The sequence below is a fragment of the Ahaetulla prasina genome, chromosome 1 (genome assembly GCF_028640845.1).
Source record: "Ahaetulla prasina isolate Xishuangbanna chromosome 1, ASM2864084v1, whole genome shotgun sequence".
In the NCBI taxonomy this organism is placed as follows: domain Eukaryota; kingdom Metazoa; phylum Chordata; class Lepidosauria; order Squamata; family Colubridae; genus Ahaetulla; species Ahaetulla prasina.
In genome coordinates, this window is record NC_080539.1 from 202,660,054 (window position 1) to 202,684,044 (window position 23,991).

Here is a 23,991-nt window from a genome sequence, read left to right on the forward strand (position 1 = left end):
CTATATTAACAGCACTTTATTGTTAACGTCTAAATATCTGGTTCAGCTGCAGCAATATATAAAGATATAGCTAGCTAGCTAGCGAGAGAGAGAGAGAGAGAGAGAGAGAGATATGAGAGAGAGAGAGAGAGATATGTGTGTGTCTCTCTCTCTCTGTGCGTATGTTTCACAAATATAAAACACTTGACGCTCTCTTTTGCCGATTTCATACTTCTTTTTTTCTGCCTATGGTCAATGTTAAGTCTTTTAATTTGTGCCAGTAATATGGGTAAACACATTTCCCTTTGATAAAATAAAACCTTAATTCTCCTTCCAGAGGATGGCAGCCCAGATTCATAAAACTTTGGCTAGTTTGCTTTTCTCTCTGCCCCACTTCATGCCATTATTGGTTAATAATAAAAATAATAATACTATCTCCATAAGGCTCAGAGCCTTGGAATTTGCCAGCTCTCTTTGGAACAATCACTCAGCTTCGCAACCGATCAGGTGTCATCAGCAGCACTCAGTTCTCGCTAGATTCAATATGGAAATTACTTCTTTTTTTATCACAGTAATTACATGTCAAACTGAATTGCTTTTTATTAGTCTCTGCAAATAATCAGGTGGTGACTGAATCTGAGGAATGTATTTATAGACACAGCATAAGTAAATGGCTGTGTGTGCGTGTGCGTGTGTGTGTCCATGCACAGCGTGCAATAAATGCAACAACATGAGCTGAACTGATAATTATTCCCTCTGTTTCAGAAAGTGAGTCTGTTATTCCCTTTGGTTTATCTGGCTAAGAAAGATGGTGCAAAGTCCCTTTGTTTATTAGTATATCAGCATTCAGCAGGGAGGCTGATAAATAAGGAATCATTGGCAGAATCTGAGGGAGTTTGGGGGTGGAGAGAGAGAGACTGAATGACAGAGAGGTTGGAGGATACATGTCTCGCTTGAAGTGGAAAAAAATTAGCCAGGACCAGATTTATTGGGTAGGAAAGAAAAGAGGAAAGCCAATAAATCTCTGAAAAATAACAAATGACTAAACAGATAACAGGGCTGTTTCAAAATCTCACATAAGAAGGAAAATATAACCACCTACCCACCATATCAATTTTGTCCCCCAAATATTCATCTTAAGGTATTGTAAGACAGAAACTGGATGAATCCCGGGGTGAGAAGGCCATCCAATGGCATTCTTGAATTAGGGGACAAGGAAGAGGGGAGTTCAGAGTAGCTTGAATGCTTAACACTGTCCCTTTTCTTCCTGAGCAATGAAATCACATGTCTGCATCAAAGGGGTGGTGCTTACAGCACACAGCTGTGATATTGAGATCCTGTGTACACTGTTGTTCCATTACATACATAAATCACATGGTTAATGACAGCTACTAAAATGCCTCCTCCTATGTTCTTTTAGGAAAGAAAGATGCTAGCAATAGCTCATGGTGAGATATTTCTGGCCATTGCTTTATTCCTTACATCCTCATTTGCACATAGCCATCATCTTGGGTTGTTTTGTTTTTTTACCATTGTATGTGTTAATTGATGGCAGGAGAGCTCTAATGACAGTAGGAAAGTAGGAAAAACAAATTTATTTCTTTTTCTCTCCTCCAACCAGATGCACTTCTGTTCTCCCATTTCAGTAACAAACTGCACTGGAATATCGTTGCAATACTATTTTTAAGGGAAAGAGGAAGAGATAGGTGTTTGAAAATGTGGAAAAGAGGAAGTGATAGGGGTTTGAAAATGAGGACAAGGGAGATGAGAAGTTCGATAGGTTTGTGTTTTATGACCGTTTATGTTTTGTCCTAGAAATGAATTACAGGGCACATAAAAATTAGGATTTGTTCTGGATGCTGTTCAAATAATTGAAAGCACAAGTTTGGTTGATGTTTTAACTTGCTTCCCGGTATCCTCATTAAAGTCGAAGATCTAATTTTCAGAATGCCTGTTTATCCATTTGTAAAACTCAACTGGGAGAAGTTACTTGGAATGCTATATAAGCGTGATGGTGAACCTATGGCACGCGTGCCCAAAGTGGCATGCAGAGCCATGTCGCCTGGCACTCGTGGCGTTGCCCCTTCTTCTTCCAGGTTTCTGGCACGTATGCGCATGTGATGATCAGCTGGCCTTTTAATGTGCGGCAGTGCCAGAAAATGGAACAGCTGGTCTTCTATTTTCCTGTGTGAGCATGCACGTTGGCCAGCTGATCATCACACGTGCATGTGTGCCAGAAACCTGGAAGAGTAGCTGGCTGAAACCAGAAGTTCAGTAGCTGAAACCAGAAGTTCATTTTCTGGTGCACACATATACCCTGGGAAGCTCCTCTTCCGGGTTGAGGCCCAGACGTGCAGTGATGAAAAGGTTTGCCATCACTGCTATATAACATCCATGGGCATTCACAAGACAGGATCAAAATCTACAAATGGCAGGTGTGGCAACACAATCCTATTTCTTTTGTATAGAGTGCAGTGTCAAATTATGTTGGGGTTTCAATTATTGTATTGTGCCTGACACCTTGCTGGTTTGTTTCTGCCCTACAGATATAGCTGAAGTATCTACAGATCCTCCAGTCGTATTGAATAGAATAGAATAGAATAGAATAGAATAGAATAGAATAGAATAGAATAGAATAGAATAGAATAGAATTTTTATTGGCCAAGTGTGATTGGACACACAAGGAATTTGTCTTGGTGCATCTGTTCTCAGTGTACATAAAAGAAAAGATACGTTCATCAAGGTACAACATTTACAACACAATTGATGGTCAATATATCAATATAAATCATAAGGATTGCCAGCAACAAGTTATAGTCATACAGTCATAAGTGGAAAGAGATTGGTGATGGGAACTATGAGAAAATTAATAGTAGTGCAGATTCAGTAAATAGTTTAACAGTGTTGAGGGAATTATTTGTTTAGCAGAGTGATGGCCTTCGGAAAAAACTGTTCTTGTGTCTTGTTGTTCTGGTGTGCAGTGCTCTATAGCATCGTTTTGAGGGTAGGAGTTGAAACAGTTTATGTCCAGGATGCGAGGGGTCTGTAAATATTTTCAAGGCCCTCTTCTTGATTCGTGCAGTATACAGGTCCTCAATGGAAGGCAGGTTGGTAGCAATTATTTTTTCTGCAGTTCTAATTATCCTCTGAAGTCTGTGTTTTTCTTGTTGGGTTGCAGAACTGAACCAGACAGTTATAGAGGTGCAAATGACAGACTCAATAATTCCTCTGTAGAACTGAATCAGCAGCTCCTTGGGCAGTTTGAGCTTACTGAGTTGGCGCAGAAAGAACATTCTTTGTTGTCCTTTTTTAATGATGTTTTTGATGTTAGCTGTCCATTTTAGATCTTGCGATATGATAGAACCTAGAAATTTGAAGGTTTCTACTATTGATACTGTGTTGTCAAGTATTGTGAGAGAATATTGGAACTATGCTCCCAAAATTCTTAGCAAATGCTGATTGGGAGTTATAATCCAATGACTATCTGGTTACAAGAGCAGAGCAAAGAAAACAAGTATTTCATATATTTCTCCGTAGTATTATGTTCTTGTATTTGCTTGCTATGAAGAGGTCATAAGTGGAACTGAGCAAGATAATAACCTTGGCAAAAAGATCACACAGTTATTGTAATCTCAGTGCAAGCAACCACTTGTCATTTAACTGTCAGGTAACATTCAAAGTAATGATCAGAACCCACAAAGCCTAAAATTGCTTTGGCCCAGGTTTCTTAGAAAGCATATTTTCAGATCAAATTCTAAATTAGGCTTCTCCTTATATGAAAACAAGAATTTGGCACCAGGAACACTGATGATGGTCAAAAACATTGACAGTCCCAGGGCACATTCTAGGGGATTTAAGGATTTTACTTCTAATAGAATTTCAATGAAACCTAATCAGTGTGCATATACTGATATGATGAAAAACGAAAAAACAAAACAAAGCACCCAGCCATGGTTAATTCAGCCTATGGTTGATTCTGTCTGCCATAGAAGTAAATTGATGCTTTTAATCCATAACAAATATAGATTATATTAGCCTAACATTTCCTAAATAGCACATTCTCAATATTATTCCATCAGATGATAGATAGATAGATGATAAACAGAGAAACAGTTAGATAAGAGACAGAGAGATAATAGATAGAGATATATTTATACACACATTTTTTATTTGTATGTATAAATCACTTTTCATTTCTGTCATATATCTACTCCTCCTACTTATCAAATTTGCAGATGACACCAAGCTGGCAGGAATAGCCAACACTCCAGAAGATAGGCTCAAGTTACAGAAAGATCTTGACAGACTTGAACATTGGGCGCTATCTAACAAAATGAAATTCAACAGTGAAAAAAGTAAGGTTCTACATTTAGGTAAAAAAACCGAAATGCACCGGTACCGTATATGTGGTACCTTGCTCAATAGTAGTACCTGTGAGAGGGATCTTGGAGTCCTAGTGGATAACCATTTAGATATGAGCCAGCAGTGTGCAGCAGCTGCTAAAAAAGCCAACACAGTTCTGGGCTGCAAAAACAGAGGGTTAGAATCAAGATCACGTGAAGTGTTAGTGCCACTTTATAATGCCTTGGTAAGGCCACACTTGGAATATTGCATCCAGTTTTGATCGCCACGATGTAAAAAAGATGTTGAGACTCTAGAAAGAGTGCAGAGAAGAGCAACAAAGATGATTAGGGGACTGGAGGCTAAAACATATGAAGAACAGTTGCAGGAACTAGGTATGTCTAGTTTAATAAAAAGAAGGACTAGGGGAGACATGATAGCAGTGTCCAATATCTCAGGGGTTGCCACAAAGAAGAGGAAGTCAGGCTGTTCTCCAAAGCACCTGAGGGTAGAACAAGAAGCAATGGTTGGAAACTGATCAAAGAAAGAAGCAACTTAGAACTAAGGAGAAATTTCCTGACAGTTAGAACAATTAATAAGCGGAACGACTTGCCTGCAGAAGTTGTGAATGCTCCAACACTGGAAATTTTTAAGAAAATGTTGGATAACCATCTGACTGAGATGGTGTAGGGTTTCCTGCCTGGGCAGGGGGTTGGACTAGAAGGCCTCCAAGGTCCCTTCCAACTCTGTTGTTATAAATATATTATATATATATATATTATTATCATCTTTGGTAATCAACCTCAGTGCAGATTGGTAGATAGATTTTTTTTAATCTACTGATGAAAGAGAGTCATTGCCCCAGCCAGCCAGAGTCATTCAAAAATATGTCGATCAAGTTCAAGAAGTGGGAAATCAGCTAATCAATTTCAAATCTACTATTAGAGTAACAATAGCATTTTCTTGTTATTCTATATGTATGAATGTTGTCTCTCTGAATGAACATGTGCGCGCGCGCGCACACACACACACACACACACACACACACACACACGTATATATTTTAGAAGAATAACATATATTTTTCGGAATATAAGACACTCCGGAGTATAAGATGCACCTGCCTTTTTTGGGAAGGAAAACAAGGGGAAAAAATCTGCCTCTGCCTCTGCCTTACAGCAGTTTGCCTCTTGCAGCAAACAGCAAACAACCTGCTTTAGTTTCATTTTCATTTTCAGCACAGCCAGATTAGCACAAGAAAAAAAAATCTGCCTCCCAGCAATTTGCCTCCTTGCAGCAAGCAGCAGAGGCCTGTGCAGCAATAGGCAATGGCAATCCCTGCAGCCTGAAAAAGCTGAGGGTCGGGAAGCCGAGCCAACCGACAATCAATTGTTTGGGTTAATCAGGCTGTGCTGAAGCTGAAATGGGCTGCTTGCTGCTTGCTGCAAGGAGGTAAATTGCTGGGAGGCAGAGGCCAAAGGGTGGGGGCCAGCGGGTGGGTGGGGCTACATTTGGTGTATTAGAGGCACCCAAATTTTCATCCTCTTTTGGGGGAGGGGAAAGTGTGCCTTACACTCTGAAAAATACGGGTAATTAGTAAATTCTGTTAATTTAGTCAGAACAAACATAAAACTATCCAAGCAGTGAACAATTATGATGAATTATTGTACCATACTATACTATAGTATTTATATTAATAGTTTGTAGTTACTATTATTTATTGTTATCAACAAAGAATACGGTTGTAACCTAACATATCATTATTCCCATTATTACATATGGGAAGATTCAGTGTGGGACAGAGGTTTAGGTGTCAAATTAAGTTCTGGATTAAGTTTCAAGTCATGAAAACTCAGGGATAATTCTTATCTCATCAGAAAAAACTTCTTCTTCTTCTTCTTCTTCTTCTTCTTCTTCTTCTTCTTCTTCTTCTTCTTCTTCTTCTTCTTCTTCTTCTTCTTCTTCTTATTATTATTATTATTATTATTATTATTATTATTATTATTATTATTATTATTATTATTATTATTGCTGGATACATTTGTAGGTGGGAATGCCATGTAAACTGCCTTGAGCTACTAAATGAAAATGAAAACCTATTAATCAAATCAAATCAAATCAAATCAATCAGTCATAGTCTTCCTAAACCCAGCCTTTTAGTACCTGTTGCAATAGTGAGAAAGATGCATACATACAGTTCTATCATGCTGATGATCAGTTACAAACATATTATGTATTGTATCATTATAGGAATATGGAGTGTTGATTTGATGATTTTTAACTATTCCAGAAAACTGAGTGAGTTTAATTTTCTAGAATGGTTAAGAAACAATGGCTTTTATGCAAGCAAAAGAAAATAATTGACCATTTGATGATTGATCATTTTGGTTTAATTTACAAATTCAGTACAATTAGTTTTGAATCAACTCTCCTATCAAAGCTTTATACATCTATATAAGTTATATCTGATCAATGTACTAGGTAAATTTTAGAAGCTGTTTTGCTTTTTTTCTTTTAAATTATTTTAAATTTGTATTGATTCTAGCTATGATTATGCTAAATCCGAGACCGGCCCAATAAGGACAGAGGCGAGGCTGCCTTAACTCCAACTTTATTGGCCATTAACAGAACAGAGACAACGCTAACCTTTCAACAACTCGTTAGAACGCTTCTGAGGAAAAACGCAGGCAGTTGACAGATACATAGAAGTAGCTGTCAAAATGGGGAACCAATGATGGCTCTTCCTGGTTCCCGCTCTTCCTTGTTGCTTGCGCCTCCACCAATCAGCACGCGGCTAATCGGCTTTGCTGAGGCAGACAGGACGTAGCCGCGAGGACTTAACACCCCTCAACCCCCGGATCGCGCATGCGTAGTCGGCCAGATACGCTGGCCGGCGTCGGCTCCGCCCCGAACGCCTCAGTCCTGGGAGCGGAGTAGTCGAGGGAGGAGCTGGGGACCAGCTCTGAAGGATCGTTGGCGCGGATGTCGGCGTAGGAGGAGCCGGGCCTTCAGAGGTTGGACCCAATGGATGAGCAGGTACGTCAGCCGCCGAGAACGCCCCGGGAATGTGTGTCGATGGCCGGTTTGCCGGGAAGTTCTGGGGATCGAGTGGCCTTATTATCGGCGAGGCCTGCTCGATTGGTGGCTCGATTTGTGTGGTGGCCTCGGCCTGAGTGGGCGGCTGAATTTGTTGTCGTTGTTGGCCCACCTCCTCGGTTGTTCTGCGTCTTAATTGGTTGATGTGCCGCCGCCACACTCGTCCGTCTGTGAGCTGGACCCTATAAGAGTATGGTCCAGTCAATGTAATGATGTGCCCTGGTAACCACTTTTCATCTTCCCCATAATTCTGCGCAAATATAGGATCCCCCAGACTGAACGCTCGGGCCCTTATATTGGGCTCTTGGAGCCCGCATGTAGGTGGGTGCAACCGGTCAAGCACAGTTCTCAACCGCGCCCATTAGCAACTCTGCCGGGCTCATCTTGGTGACCTGGCACGGGTGGTATGTTGGGCCATCAAATACCTATTTACATTCTGTTGCCAGTTGAGGTGCCTAAATGGCCTAAAGCCTCCTTGGCTGACCTTACGGCCCGCTCTGCCATTCCATTCGCCGGGTGGTAAGGGGCCGTGGGGCATGCCGCACCCGTGGATTGCTAGAAATTGGCAGGAACGACGCTGAGGAGAATTGAGGCCCATTATCCGTGACTAACACGTCTGGGAGACCGAACGTTGCAAACAACCTGTCTAGGATCCGGACTATGGTGTCTGTGGTGGTGGATTGCAGTAGGAATATTTCAACCCACTTAGAATACGCGTCCACCACCACCAAGAACGTTTTCCTAGAAAAGGACCGCGAGATCTAATGGATCCTGCCCACGGTCCCCGGGCATCTCCCAATCCCGGACCGGGCGCAGCAGGGGCTACAGCCCTGGAGCCCTGGCATTGCTGGCAACGTCCAACCCAAGTTTCTATGTCGTGGTCTAGCTTCGGCCACCAGACATAGCTGCGACCTAGGGCTTTCATTCTCCCTATGCCTGGGTGGGCCATGTGTAGGCATTCTAACACCTGAGATCGTAGAGCCGGAGGGACCACCACTCTGCTCCCCCAGAGTAGGCACCCCTTATGCACTGACAATTCCCCTTGTCTGCGGGTATATGGTAGAAACTCCGGCCCCACAGCTCCTTGCGGCCAGCCCCTGCGGGCCCAGTCGAGGACTTGCACCAGTACCGGGTCCTTGGCGGACTCACGGGAGACATCCTGTGTGGAGATGGGGGAGTTAGACTCCTCTATCAGAAGCACCGGCAGGGCTGGGGCTGGGTCGACGACCGTTGCTGGGAGGGGACAGCGGCTGAGGGCGTCTGCGTGTCCTATGGCGCTGCCAGGCTTGTGCCTCAGTTGGTATGAATACGCCGCAAGGAATTCTACCCACCGCGACATGCGCGGCGACAATATTTGCGGGGTTGCGCGGTCACTGGCTAGTAACCCTAACAGGGGCTTATGGTCAGTAACCAGGGAAAAAAATCGGCCATATAGGTAGTCGTGGAATCTTTTGATTCCTGCGACAATTGCAAGAGCCTCTCTATCCAGCTGACTATAGTTTCGTTCAGCTGGAGAGAGAGTGCGCGAGTAGAACTCTATGGGTGCCTCCACTCCATTTGGGAATAGGTGGCTGAGAACAGCCCCAACCCCAAATGGCGAGGCGTCGCAAGTGAGCGTTAGGGGGAGCTTCTCATTGTATTGCACCAGGACAGCGGAAGATGTTAGGAGCCGTGCCAAAAGACTGTATTCTTATTTTTTCTTTTCTATTTTTCTTACTATTTTCTTTTTTCTTAATATTCTCTTTTCTTATTTTTATCCTTTTTTTAGTTTGTATTTAGTTTTCCTTGGATTTCTTTTATCTTTCCTTTACTGTTTGCATAAATAGCTCAAGGTTGGAAATATATGTAATACTCCTTCCTCCTATTTTTCTTACCACAGCAACCCTGTGAGGTGAGTTAGGCTGAGACAGATTGACTGGTCCAAGGATACCCAGCAAACTTTTTATTCCTAAGGTCGGCCCAGAACTCATAGTGTTATTTTTAGCTTGGAGCCTCAAACACTAGACCAAACTGGCTCTCTTTCTAGCTTTGTAATTTTAATTTTTTTAAATAAAAATTACTATTTAAAAAGATAAAAAATGTATTCCTTTAAGTAGATTGCCTTCTGTACTTGTGAACAGCTTCTGTTATTCTCCTTAAAGAATTTTGATTGAAATATAATTTGAAGACATTTAGTCCCTCAAGAACCCCTATTCTAGTATTGAAAAAGAAGGTTAAAAGAATTCAGTGCTACAGCAGGGTAGGTCTGTTCCTTGCAGCTTCTTGAACTTGGACATTTTCTCTTGTCATGGTAAGGGGGTGGCCTTTCCAAACGAAAGCTAGGTTTATTCATTTTGTCTATAATCGTACTCAGGAGTAAAGGTTACAGTTCAGTTTCATTGATTTCTATTCTATGTACACTATTCCTTAGAAGATGCTTATGCATTTTTTACATATGCCTGTAAAAATATATTTGAATTTCATTTAAATATTTATAAACTGTTGCTTTTACATCAAGGTTGTTTCTGTGCCACCTTTCTGGGAGGCAAAACATTTTACAGAAATAAACCATTAAAACTAATTAAACTGTTGTATAAAATGCCTGTGAAAATAATACAAAATAAACAAACTTCTCTTAAAAACTGGCAAGAAAGGGGATTATATTGTGGGCACAATTTGGCCGCTTAAATTTGCCTCAAACTAGTCATACCTTGTAAGGACCAGAATTGTTGATCAAAAGGGCAAAGCTGCTGTAAAGGAAAAGGAGTGATGTAAAAATAGACATTTCTGTCTATCTTTCTCTCTGTGGAAAAAAACTGTCATTTAAAGTATTTAATAATATCTTCAAGCAATAAGGAAGGATTGCATTGTTATGGCAGTAGTTACCTGACCTGCAAGGACAGCATATTGCAGAATTTTAAAAGATCTTTACATGGTGACTGTAACATGTAAATTATCCCAAAGAGGAACATTTACCAAACGGTAAAAAAATGTTACCAGCTGCTATCCAGCCTCCAAGGACTTTACATCTTCTGTGTTACAGATATAATAAAAATAGTTAAATCACAGTTATGATTAACTCATTTTAGATGGAAAAGGTTCCATTTCTACTTTCAGGAGTGTGAAAAGCTTAGGCATTATATCAGCTTCCTAATATATGGGATGTAAGCATCTCTAAGGATGAAAAATCCCATTCTTATGATTGAAAGAGGCTCAATTTGGATCAGAAGCCAAAGTTATATTTTAATTTGGCAAATAAAAACATTTTTATTTTATATAATTCTTTCAGTCTTTGCTTTGAGCCCACATCAGGCATCTCCCAATGGCAGTAAGGGGCCATTAATACAACAGTTGAAGATAATGTGTTCTACTATGCTTTTCAATGAGTGAATTACATGATCAACAATAGCATAACTTTTCCAGATTATGTCAATTTTGGCATTCATATGGCTAGATAGCATTCTCATCCTGCTGGGACAAATGGATCTATGACATGTTCTTGAAATACATAAGCCAGTTGTGTATCTTTTCAGCTAATATTATTTTTCATCTCAGAGTGGTAAAAGCTTATAATGATACTCCACAAAGCACTAACCATAATTACACACACATACACATATAGACAGACACAGACAGATAGACAGACAGACACACATATATATCAGAAAAGAGACAGAATGATGGAGATTTATTTATTAAAATAGAGCCCTCATTATTAAAACAAAGCCCTCATTATTCCACCCAGCACCAATTAAATGATGTCTGGGGCTATCAACAGGAATTGTGAGATTATAGCCAAAATTATCTACAATGAAAAGTGTAGATAGCATCAGATATCAGCCACTACAAAAGAATATGTGAATTCCAAGATGTGAAATCAATAGCTGTAGATATTGCATAACAGGAGGAAATGTATGACAATTCAACAGTTTGTCTGTTTAAAATCTAAAATAAATCAGAGTCCATCTACATTGGTCTGATTCTGTCCCATAATACATTAAAAAGAATGATTTGGGTTATCTTTCTCACCAGGAAATGATGCTCAGAGAGAGAAAGGAAGCCAAGAGAATACATCAAACACTTTACTTGTCTCACTATAAGGAAGGTTGCTGAGGGCTTATCTATAAGGACAGGGCACTATAGACTGATGCTGCTGCCAGTTCAGGAAATGGAAGATTGCCCATTAATATGGCCGTGAGAAAGAGCCTCTATGTCATACAGAGCTATCTTAAAAATGACATTAGTTGAGGTAAGAATCTGAAATAAATACTCAAAATGTTAGCTGATTGCAAGGAGATAAAATTTTGAAGTGGGGCTTGTAATAGCTGTTGCTACGGGAAACCATATCACAGCCATAATTTTAGAGTAATTCTCTTTTGTCCTCTTGGGGGAAAAGTTCTTGCAATAGAAATACAAGAATAAAATAAAAAGTAATCAAAGTTGCTGGGTGGGGGGAAGTGTTACAAAACAGACGGTAGTCAAAATCTGTGGAGTTTCTGAATAATAAATCTGTGTTGAGTCCAGCTCTGTATAGTGATATTTTTTTATACAAGTTTTTATTGGTTTTTCAGTTTCCCTCCTTCCACACAACCACAATTCATGAACAGAGTATTGACATTTTCTTATCTTATACAATTCAAAATATTCAAATAAATTTCTCTTAGTTACAATTTTAGCCAAGATGTTCCTTTTCCCCCCCATAGTTTTTTATTCCTTTCCTAATATTTCTTTGCATATTTTATTGAATCACATCTACTTTTGCCCTTCATTTTCTAATTCCTCCATTTTTGTTCATATTCATTCCTTTTCATTCCTTTTTTTGTTTAACTATTTCAATTTTTATACTTGGAATATTTTCAGGGTTGTCTTTTCTCCATTTCCTTTTCACATGTATAGTGATCTTTAAGGGGCTGCAGAGGCCTCCATTTCCGAATTTGTTAGAAGATGGTGAAGAGATTTCCTGTGCAGGAGCTATGCGTTTGTACCTTACAGCACAGCCTAGGGATGAAAAGGAAAACTTTTCTGTTAATTTGTGCCAGTGTTGTGGGCCTTCATCCATAAATCTATTCCTTCCCATCTTAACATTTAATTACCATTTTTTTTAAAAAAAAATCTGCCCCCCCCACAAGTTTAAATATATGGTAGTCACAAACCTTTTTATTGTTGTTGTTTCAAATTTCCTATCACAAAACAATTGTTGAAACACTGAAAGTAGTGGGGAGGGGAAAAGCAAGAGTTGGACATAGAAATCGCGAGACTAGCTTCCTTTATATGCTTAGCTTTTCTTTTAAATGTTTAACAACTTAAAAACAAAAGAAAGACATAATCCAAAAGACAGCCAGAAAAGCCTTGTGAAAACACTCCTTACGGTTATGGCTGAAAATAGTATTCTGAATCTGGCCAATTTATAAATTCTTCCCACAAAAGAAATACTGAAGTGCAAAGTCAGGGGCACATTTCATGGGTCTTTTCATAGTTCCTAACATAGTTTCAAGGTTAAATGACTATGCGGAAGAAAACCCAGATTTGATTTTTGGAAGTATTAATATTCATGTTGGTTCAGCCTTTAATTCTTCACACACTCTATTATTTTTCTCTCCTTTTCTGTTTTTTCCCTCTCTTTGTTCTTTCTATCAATTTAGAAATCCATATTTACCATCCTAACGAAACAAAAAAAGCATAATTAAAGTGGTACAAACTCAAGGGAGTAAAATATTTTTAGCTTATTACCATAATTTTGAGGGATGAAGAAGAAATCTGTTGCAGCTTCCAATTTGCTATTGTACTATTACTTTAAAAGCTTTGGCTAACAAAAAACCTGGTTTATATGACTGGTGTTGTGCCTTTAAAAAAAAATAATAACATCAAAAATACAAAAGTCAGATTGAAGTCATTTCTAAACTACTACTCATGTTTTCACCTTCATTCTTAAATACATCTGACTATGCCACAGCAGGAGTGTATATGAGCAATAATTCACTGCTAAACCAGCAATAAATTGTGCTTCAAATGCACAAAAGATGTTTCCACTTCTGACATAAATTAGCTCCAAGAAAACTAAGTAAAATGCAGGTAGGGAAGTAAGTAGGTAGATATTACATGATAGGACATTATTCTGATTTATATTCCCTATTTTCTTAAGTTGTGTAAAAATATCAATCATTTATTGAAGCTACTTCATTATTCTGAGCCACATTTCTTCTAATATTTAAATATTTCTTCTCAGAGAAGACTTTTCTCCATTATCAGTGCTTAAATGTTATCTATCCAGTTAACTATCCAACATCTCTCCAGCTCTGCTTATTTTCCATTTTTTTTGGTCTCTTCCACCAGCTTTTCTTTTTTCTTTTCTTTCTCATTTAACATCTAATTTTATTACCACTATTAAATTTCTCCACATATCTCCTTGATGCTATTTCTTGCCAATATCTACTCATCTTCATTGTCTCTCTCTCTCTCTCTCTCTCTCTCTCTCTCTCTCTCTCTCTCTCTTCTCCAGCACCATCCTCTGGCTCCTTTCAAATAGTCCAATATGCTACAGTCCCCTTGTTCTCAGAGCATCATCTTTGATCCTCTTCTCCTTTCCAAATGCTGTTTAATGTATTTTCCTCCCTTGCTGCTATTTAGTTCTGGTATCATTTTTCTCTCTTCTTATTCTGTATTTCACCCTCCCTCCAATCTGTCTTTTACCTGATGGCTCTCTTCTGAAATTAGACTCATGACAATTATCTCTGAATTCTATTCAGTCTAAGGAATGTTCTATGCCTTGATCTTTCTGTCACATTCATTGCAGTTGATCATTCTGCTCTGCTTGGTTTATTTCAGGTTGCCATTTTCTGTGATTATGCTAACAGTTAATTCTTGTTACGAGTGTACGGAGACTACTCCTCTTGCTTCACAAATGACTTGATCAATGGCCAGATGTAGAGCAAAATTGGAAAGGGAGGAGCTTCATGGTTTTCTAAACTAGTAAAAGAACACAGACTTTAGAATAGAATAGAATAGAATAGAATAGAATTAGAATAGAATAGAATAGAATAGAATAGAATAGAATAGAATAGAATAGAATAGAATAGAATAGAATAGAATAGGAGTTCTTTATTGGCCAAGTGTGATTTGACACACAAGCAATTTGTCTTGGTGCATATGCTCTCAGTGCACATAAAAGGAAAGATACATTCGTCAAGAATCATAAGGATCTTGACAACACAATACAATAGTACCTTGTAACTAAACTAAACTAAACTAAACTAAACTAAACTAAACTAAACTAAACTAAACTAAACTAAACTAAACTAAACTAAACTAAACGTCAAATAAATATTAAGGAGGAAATGAAGCACCCCTTGCTTCATAAAAGCAATGTAGAAAGTTTAAAACAATAGTCCTTGAAAAATGAAGTTTTTTTAAAAAAATAAATAAATTAGTGGTTTGGGATAAAGTATGATGAAATTCACAGTGACTAGAGCCAATAAGGTGAGTCAGATTTCCAACAGTTATTTATTTATTTATTTATTTTATTTTATTTGCATTTATATCCCGCCCTTCTCCAAAGACTCAGGGCGGCTTACACTATGTCAGGCAATAGTCTTCATCCATTTTGTATACTATATACAAAGTCAACTTATTGCCCCCCAACAATCTGGGTCCTCATTTTACCTACCTTATAAAGGATGGAAGGCTGAGTCAACCTTATGTTGATGTGTGGCTTATAGATAGTGAAGAGATATATCTACAGAAGGATATGACCTTTTCTAAGTGTAATGGAACTCACCAATCTCCTCCTTTTTCATTATCTATTGCTGTTGAATATGGTATTGTGAAAACAATAGAGGCTTTCCACACAGAGCAATAAATGATAGATAGATAGATCTAAAGATAGATAGATGGATGGATGGATGGATAGATAGATAGATAGATAGATAGATAGATAGATAGATAGATAGATAGATAGATAGATAGATAGATAGATAGATTACCAGAGGTTTGTCTAATTCAACTAAAAAATAATGCTTTCACATGACTATTCAATATAGAGACTTGGGTAGTAAAGGAGACTCACAAAGACACAAACACCTTAGGGAGCTCTCAAATTGTATGATTTTCTTATTTTCCAAAGCATTGCAAATGGTTCCCTAACTTCCAGAATTATTGTAATCCGAAGGAAGCCTGTGAGTAACTCAAATCCAGTATTTCTGCCTTTCCCTCAGCATAATGTTTTGTAAATTTTCCCCATGATGCTGCTTTTTCAAATTCCGAAAACCTTCTGCCAGAACAGGTCATGTCTGGAGACTCACTGAATCTTAGAGATGGAAAACAACAAGTTCAGATTTATCCATTCTGCCTTGGAGGAATTAAAATATGGTCTGAATGACTCCATTTTAAGATCCAGAGTTGGTAGCATCCGATATGTATTGCCTTTTCACCTCTCTAATCCCTCTTTAGACAGTTCCATAGTCATTTTTTTTTTTCAACACTTTCCACTTATTTTACTGGTGGTCCCTCAAGGTTCTGTAATATCCTAATAACATTACTTCTCTGTATATTATCCCTTGTAGCCTTATCCATTATATTATGGATTTCAGGATTTATTCTGTAATGGTGAGACCTAACTCTGCCTCTCTGACTAAGAACTATCTTTTTCTACACAATATCAATTCTGATATTTCTTCTTGATTCTTTACTATAATCTCCGATTCGGTATGTCCAAGAATTACTTTCTGTTAAAACACTGATTTCTTGTTCATTCTCCTCATCCATTCTCACTACTAGGCACCAAGCTGTGATTTTGTTTTCAGCTCCCCCCTCTTCTTTCTCCTTAAATTCAGGTAATTACCAAATTCTAAGGCCCTAAATAGGATACTCATGGATATTTTATGCTTTCTATCAAATGTTCTACTTGCATTTGTTTTTCTTTAAAAAAAATTCAAAAGTGTTTTGATTTTAAGGAAATGAGAAGTTTGCACGCTGGAAAAAGAATGTGCCAGCCTCCAGCATTGTCAGTATTCCAAGAATCATAAGGATCTTGACAACACAATACAATAGTACCTTGTAACTAAACTAAACTAAACTAAACTAAACTAAACTAAACTAAACTAAACTAAACTAAACTAAACTAAACTAAACTAAACGTCAAATAAATATTAAGGAGGAAATGAAGCACCCCTTGCTTCATAAAAGCAATGTAGAAAGTTTAAAACAATAGTCCTTGAAAAATGAAGTTTTTTAAAAAAAATAAATAAATTAGTGGTTTGGGATAAAGTATGATGAAATTCACAGTGCCTAGAGCCAATAAGGTGAGTCAGATTTCCAACAGTTATTTATTTATTTATTTATTTTATTTTATTTGCATTTATATCCCGCCCTTCTCCAAAGACTCAGGGCGGCTTACACTATGTCAGGCAATAGTCTTCATCCATTTTGTATACTATATACAAAGTCAACTTATTGCCCCCCAACAATCTGGGTCCTCATTTTACCTACCTTATAAAGGATGGAAGGCTGAGTCAACCTTATGTTGATGTGTGGCTTATAGATAGTGAAGAGATATATCTACAGAAGGATATGACCTTTTCTAAGTGTAATGGAACTCACCAATCTCCTCCTTTTTCATTATCTATTGCTGTTGAATATGGTATTGTGAAAACAATAGAGGCTTTCCACACAGAGCAATAAATGATAGATAGATAGATCTAAAGATAGATAGATGGATGGATAGATAGATAGATAGATAGATTACCAGAGGTTTGTCTAATTCAACTAAAAAATAATGCTTTCACATGACTATTCAATATAGAGACTTGGGTAGTAAAGGAGACTCACAAAGACACAAATAAAAAAAACCCAACACCTTAGGGAGCTCTCAAATTGTATGATTTTCTTATTTTCCAAAGCATTGCAAATGGTTCCCTAACTTCCAGAATTATTGTAATCCGAAGGAAGCCTGCGAGTAACTCAAATCCAGTATTTCTGCCTTTCCCTCAGCATAATGTTTTGTAAATTTTCCCCATGATGCTGCTTTTTCAAATTCCAAAAACCTTCTGCCCGAACAGGTCATGTCTGGAGACTCACTGAATCTTAGAGATGGAAAACAACAAGTTCAGATTTATCCATTCTGCCTTGGAGGAATTAAAATATGGTCTGAATGACTCCATTTTAAGATCCAGAGTTGGTAGCATCCAATATGTATTGCCTTTTCACCTCTCTAATCCCTCTTTAGACAGTTCCATAGTCATTTTTATTTTTCAACACTTTCCACTTATTTTACTGGTGGTCCCTCAAGGTTCTGTAATATCCTAACAACATTACTTCTCTGTATATTATCCCTTGTAGCCTTATCCATTATATTATGGATTTCAGGATTTATTCTGTAATGGTGAGACCTAACCCTGCCTCTCTGACTAAGAACTATCTTTTTCTACACAATATCAATTCTGATATTTCTTCTTGATTCTTTACTATAATCTCCGATTCGGTATGTCCAAGAATTACTTTCTGTTAAAACACTGATTTCTTGTTCATTCTCCTCATCCATTCTCACTACTAGGCACCAAGCTGTGATTTTGTTTTCAGCTCCCCCCTCTTCTTTCTCCTTAAATTCAGGTAATTACCAAATTCTAAGGCCCTAAATAGGATACTCATGGATATTTTATGCTTTCTATCAAATGTTCTACTTGCATTTGTTTTTCTTTAAAAAAAATTCAAAAGTGTTTTGATTTTAAGGAAATGAGAAGTTTGCACGCTGGAAAAAGAATGTGCCAGCCTCCAGCATTGTCAGTATTCCAAGAATAACAAATTATCCCCCCTCCCCCATTTATCTAACAATATAATTGCTGAAGTTTTGTGATTATGTTGTATCTTTACAGTAATGCTATTTTACAATTGAACAAGGAACTATTGTTTCAATCTAATGAATGCTGTTTTAGAAATGCCGCCCCCCCCTAAAAAAAAAAAAACCCTAAAGGGGAAGTTTCCCTGAGGAATGCAAGAAGCAATTCTTGCCTTTCTCTACTTCTAAATTTTCCATAACAATATGATATCATAGTTGCAAAGGCTTGGATTGGGATGTTACATATTGCCTTGTACACGCAAAACTACTGAAGATCTTTAATATATTTGTTTGTTCATCTATTGACTTTTAACAAACTCCACTCATATGATTTTACTTATTTTTTATTTTATTTTTTTATAAAAAGTTTTTTATTTTATTTCACATAAACATATTATAAATGTACAGTCTTTTATCCATTGTTAATCATATATATACTCTACATTTTCATATTAATATTCTATATCTATATATCTAGGGGACGTGGTGGCTCAGGGGCTAGGACGTTGAGCTTGTTGATCGAAAGGTCGGCAGCTCAGCAGTTCTTATCCCTACTGCTGCTGTATAACAGGGTGAGCTCCTGTTACTTGTCCCAGCTTCTGCCAACCTAGCAGTTTCAAAAGCACATAAAAATGGAAGTAGAAAAAATAGGGACCACCTTGGTGAGAAGGTAACAGCGTTCTGTGCGCCTTTGGAGTTGAGTCATGCTGGCCACATGACCATGGAGACGTCTTCGGACAGCGCTGGCTGTTCGGCTTTGAAACGGAGATGAGCACCGCCCCCTAGAGTTGGCAACGACTAGCACGTATATGTGAGGGGAACCTTTACCTTTACCTTAGCTATATATCTATCTATCTCTATCATCTCTATCTCTATCCATCTATCTCTATCTCTATCTCTATCTATCAATCTATCTATCTATCTATCTATCTATCTATCTATCTATCTATCTATCTATCTATCTATCTATCTATCTATCTATCTTCGGTGCTGTTCTTCTACCAATCTTTCTCACTTGTCTTACAATAATCCTTCTTTTCCTTCTTCTCTCTTTCCCTTCCCTCCTTTCTTCCTTTTCTACTTTCTTCTTTCCCCCTCTCCTTCCTCTTCTCTCCTTCCCCTTCCCATCCCCCACTCCTCGGTTCATCCCTCCTTTCTATTTTTTTAAAATTTTATTTTCAATGTTCATAATCTCTCAGGACTTTAATAACTCTGCAAATAGATTGAACAGCCCAGGTCACTTTCAGACCTGGGCTAAGAAGGGTTGGCAGACAAGAAAATTGGTCATTTAAAAACCTCCAAACTGAAATGAAGTGATGGGAGCAGGGGTGGTATTCACTTACTTTCGCTACCAGCTCACTTCACTCGCACGCACCATCTCAGCGCATGCGCAGGACCTTCTGTGCATGCACAGAGCATAAAAAATGGGATGTGATGACATCCGGGTTGGTGGGCAGAGCCTCCTGTAGCCATCACTACCAGTTTGCCAGAACCGGATAGAACCGGCTGAATATCACCATTGGATGGGAGAAATAAGACAGCAGAGGAATTTTCCAATTGGCAATGAAGAACTTCTCTTATATTGGAACTTTATTTGTTGGATTTCTTCATCTGATACAACAACCTAGTTCTGCCTGTTGAAAACTAGCAAATATAATGTTTCCAAAAAGATTTTTCTGAAAATGAAGAAGTTTGGGATGTAGCCAGTTATGGCTGTCACTGATCTAAAGCTCATCATCGCTCTGTAAGATTTTCAGATTTGACATCTGGGTGAATTCTCTCATTACTTCCAACTGGAAAAGTGAAATATTTGCTAGAGTGAAAAGACTAGAAATGTCCCTCACACATACACATCGTCTGCCAGGGTTAGCAGATTTTGAAATGAAAAGATAGATCCATCACGCTTCTTATACCTGGACCCAATTCAGATTCTGCTATAAAATGGTGCATATCATTGTCAATTATATGTATATAGTTTTCACTTTCCAGCCATGGAAAATGAAGTGAAATCTAAATACAATGTATTGTGAACATAATATGATTAATGTTCCTGTACTATTCCCTACTGTTAAAGTAGATTCATCTGTTCATTAAAAAAATAAATAAAGCCATTAATAGGTTCAAGTGATTTTGTATCTAAGCATTTCTCAAGGAACATGCTCATTTGATCTGTTTTCAAATGAGTCCTGATGGACCATTCTAATGGTCTAGCTATAAAGCAAATGAACATGAACCTGTGAAGAAATATGGGTTTCCTTCCATGAAATTGGGAAATTTCCAGTAAAGGCTGTTTATTTTGACCATTAACAAAACGGTTAACACATAGGTTTCAGTCTTTTATTTTATCATTTTACACACTGGGGACAAATTCAGTTGTCCTAAACCAAAATAGAATTCTGGTAAGAAGGAGGATGGACACCTGCCCCATCTCTTGGAGGAAATAATGCTTCTTGCTTAATTTTGGAAGCTGTTTCTAAGCGCTCAAATGACCAGACCAGATGGTATTCCTGCTAAGAGGCAGCTTTTCTGTTGCTATGCTCAGTTATGCTATATGGCTGAGGCTCAGAGGCCCAGTTTTCAGCCACCAAAAATAGCCAATATTCCTTAGTAAAAGGAATACCAGTAAAACCAGTACCAATACCCACTGGCAGGAAGAATTCCTGAGGAGCTGATCAGATGCTATTTCTTCTACAAGTTCCAGGGAGTCAAGATCAGTTATAAATGGAATGGACAGAACTCTGACTGTACTGCACAAAAACTGTTTTCTCTTCTCTGGAGCCCATGTGTCATAGACACCATCCCAGCTTCGTGCTGGAATATTTATATTTTCATATTTATTTCATACTTTTCATATTAAAAAAAAAGCTTTGCTCCTGTTAGTGGCCTTACATTTTCCCTCATGTTGCAGTTATTTGCAAGAAGTCTCATTCCCACACCAGGGACTATGTAATAGAGTAAGATCCCTGCTCACCTCCTGTATTGAGCCTCAGGTAATCTAGATCAGGGGTCTCAAACCTTGGCAACTTTAAGCCTGGCAGACTTCAACTCCTGGAATTCTGGGAGTTGAAGTCCGCCAGGCTTAAAGTTGCCAAGGTTGGAGACCCCTGATCTAGATAGTTCTTGGGTTACAATGGCAGTTGGGACTGGGACTGCTGTTGCTAAGTGATTCACTTGTAAAGCAGAATGTCACATGAACACATTGCTTAATAATAACAATCCTAACAGTCCTGGTTGCCATTGTAATCCAAAGACATGTGGGTCATTAAGTGGAAATTGTGGGAATCCCAGGTGAAGAGCACAATGTGTTATGGGGATGCTGCAGAAGGATAGGAGGTTTCATTGTGGTGGAAAATGGGATGTGGGCTTGGAAGGCCTGACATAGGTCACAGTGAGTGTAGGAAGGCCAGAGGGTGGATGATGTGGCACTCTGTCTACGGGGGTCTTGCAACTGTACCTGATGGCTTCCTTATTATCTTTGCTTGAGGGCAGTTGCAAATAATAATTATAAATAACAATTACAGTATATGATTTCGGGACCCTTCAAATGTCATGGGACCTGGTTGCCAAACATCAAAATCATGATTATAAGACCATGGGGGTGCTGCCAAAACTCTGAGGACTGGTCATAAGTACCAGTCATTCACAACTTTGAATCATTGCTGAACAAGTTAGTGGTAAGTGTAAATGTAAATACATAAATAAAGAAGGTAATGCTATACTTTTTAGAGCTTTCTGAGCTGAGTTTTGGAGATCTATATATTTCATTATCATACTAGGTAAATGTGATGAAGTTCTCCTCCTCCTTCTCCTCACTATTATTTTAATTAAAAAGGGTAATCCTGGAATTGTTTTTCCTCAGTGTTATTAGAAAAACATCTGCCATTTATTGGACAATTTTTGCTATCTCTCTGCATCTCAGTTTATATGAAGAGGAGAAATGCTATTAAATACTAAGATGAAAATGTCCATTACATTCCTAAGGTCAGTTTGTGGGATGGCATAACAGATATTGAAAAAAGAAGGTGAAATGGCAAATTCTCTTTTAATGTGCCTACTATGAATGAATTGGAATTTTTCTCTGCTAAATGATATGCAATAGTCTGCTCTAAAAATAGAAGTTTAAAAAAGTACTGATTGCATTGTTGCTGTAAGAGGGATCAAATAAGTGAAACTCTAGAGAAGAATTTGACAGAGATAATTTCATAAGCATTTCCTAACATTATTTCTCCAATGCATAGAGAAATGTTTGTGTTTGTGGATGTGTGTGTGTTCCTTCTATATCTGTTATATAAAGTCATATAAAATTGGATTCATTTAATAATAATATTGCACAATCATTAGTAAATCCAGGAAATTGTAGTATACATAATGGTTAAAAATAAAATTTAACAGCACTTGTTAAGTTTGGTTTTGCTGTTCTTTGGGAGCATTTATTTTTTTTATTTTATTTAATGCTTATCAACTATTCTCTTCAAAAATGGAACATAAGTGCATTGTGTAAAATAGTTATTACATGTAAGACTTGGTAAAGTGATTCTGGAAACATTAGTACAATTTGCTTTCAGCATGTAAGATTTTTGAGTCTAGCTTATTTAGTTAGTTAATTAATGTAACTATGTTCCATAGTAAGGGGGTGACAATCATCTGATTTGAAATGCTTAATTTAGAAATATGAAGGCTTAATACAATCTGAATACTAAATGGACCAGAAATATTCAAAAGTATCAGTCCCATTCAGAACATATGTTAACATATATCATCAAACATTGCAACAGAAAGATATTATAGAGTTAAAAGTGGAAATACATCATAGGGGAATTGGGTCAGAGAGATTATGATCTTCATATCTTAGCCTCCATAGGAAGGCTAATACTACTTTTAATTGAGAGTGGATATAATTACAGAACCTTGCAAGTTTGATTGTTGTGCACCATCTCACATTCTTATACAAAGTGAATTAGGGTAGGTATTTGAGCCACTTAGACATATTTTGTATTTGTTTCCAACTTAGGCCACATTAAATTACTCATTGCTTTGGTAATGCATTTGGCCTATCCCTATCAAAGTCCTCTTGATTACTCTTTACATCTCCTTCAAAATCTTCAGAACATTCAGATATCACCTGGAAAATGATTGATTAGAGAGTTTTAGAAAATAGCAAAATTTGGTGAGGACAGCTCTTTTCTTTTTCCACAGGGAAACTGTCAGTCTGAGCCAGCGTTAGATTGTTTCATGATTGGAAAGAGGAGGAAGACAATGAACATGCCTGGTTTATCATAGGCCTACCAGTTGGCCACCATTGGTTCCAGGTTAAAATCAGGTGATTTTAGTAATGCACAGTTCAGTTCCAATCATTTAGCATGCATTCAAGGTTTAAAGCAATTATCTCTAGGGTACCAATTAGGAAATAATCCAAGGAAGAATTGGTTTTCATTGCCAACCAAAAGCATCCTTCAGTCAGTCACCGCTAGCAATGCTGGTGCTGAGTTAGCCTTGTTTACTCAGAACTGAGCTTGGGCTTACAGCCAATTCACTTGTCGGCCGGTTGCAAATCGAGCAGCTTGGCATCAGGTTTGCACCTCAGGAAGTTTATTCTAGCTAATTTAGCATCTGATCTTTTAATGTGCCACATTTTTACAATAAAATCCAAGCTGAGAGTTCCAGCCGAGAGAAACTTGCGTTGAGTTTCCAAATCCCTGCTGGGCTATCTTAGTATCTTGTTCCTTTTTTGATTAACAGGGGGAAAGATAGCTCTTGGGAATACCTGA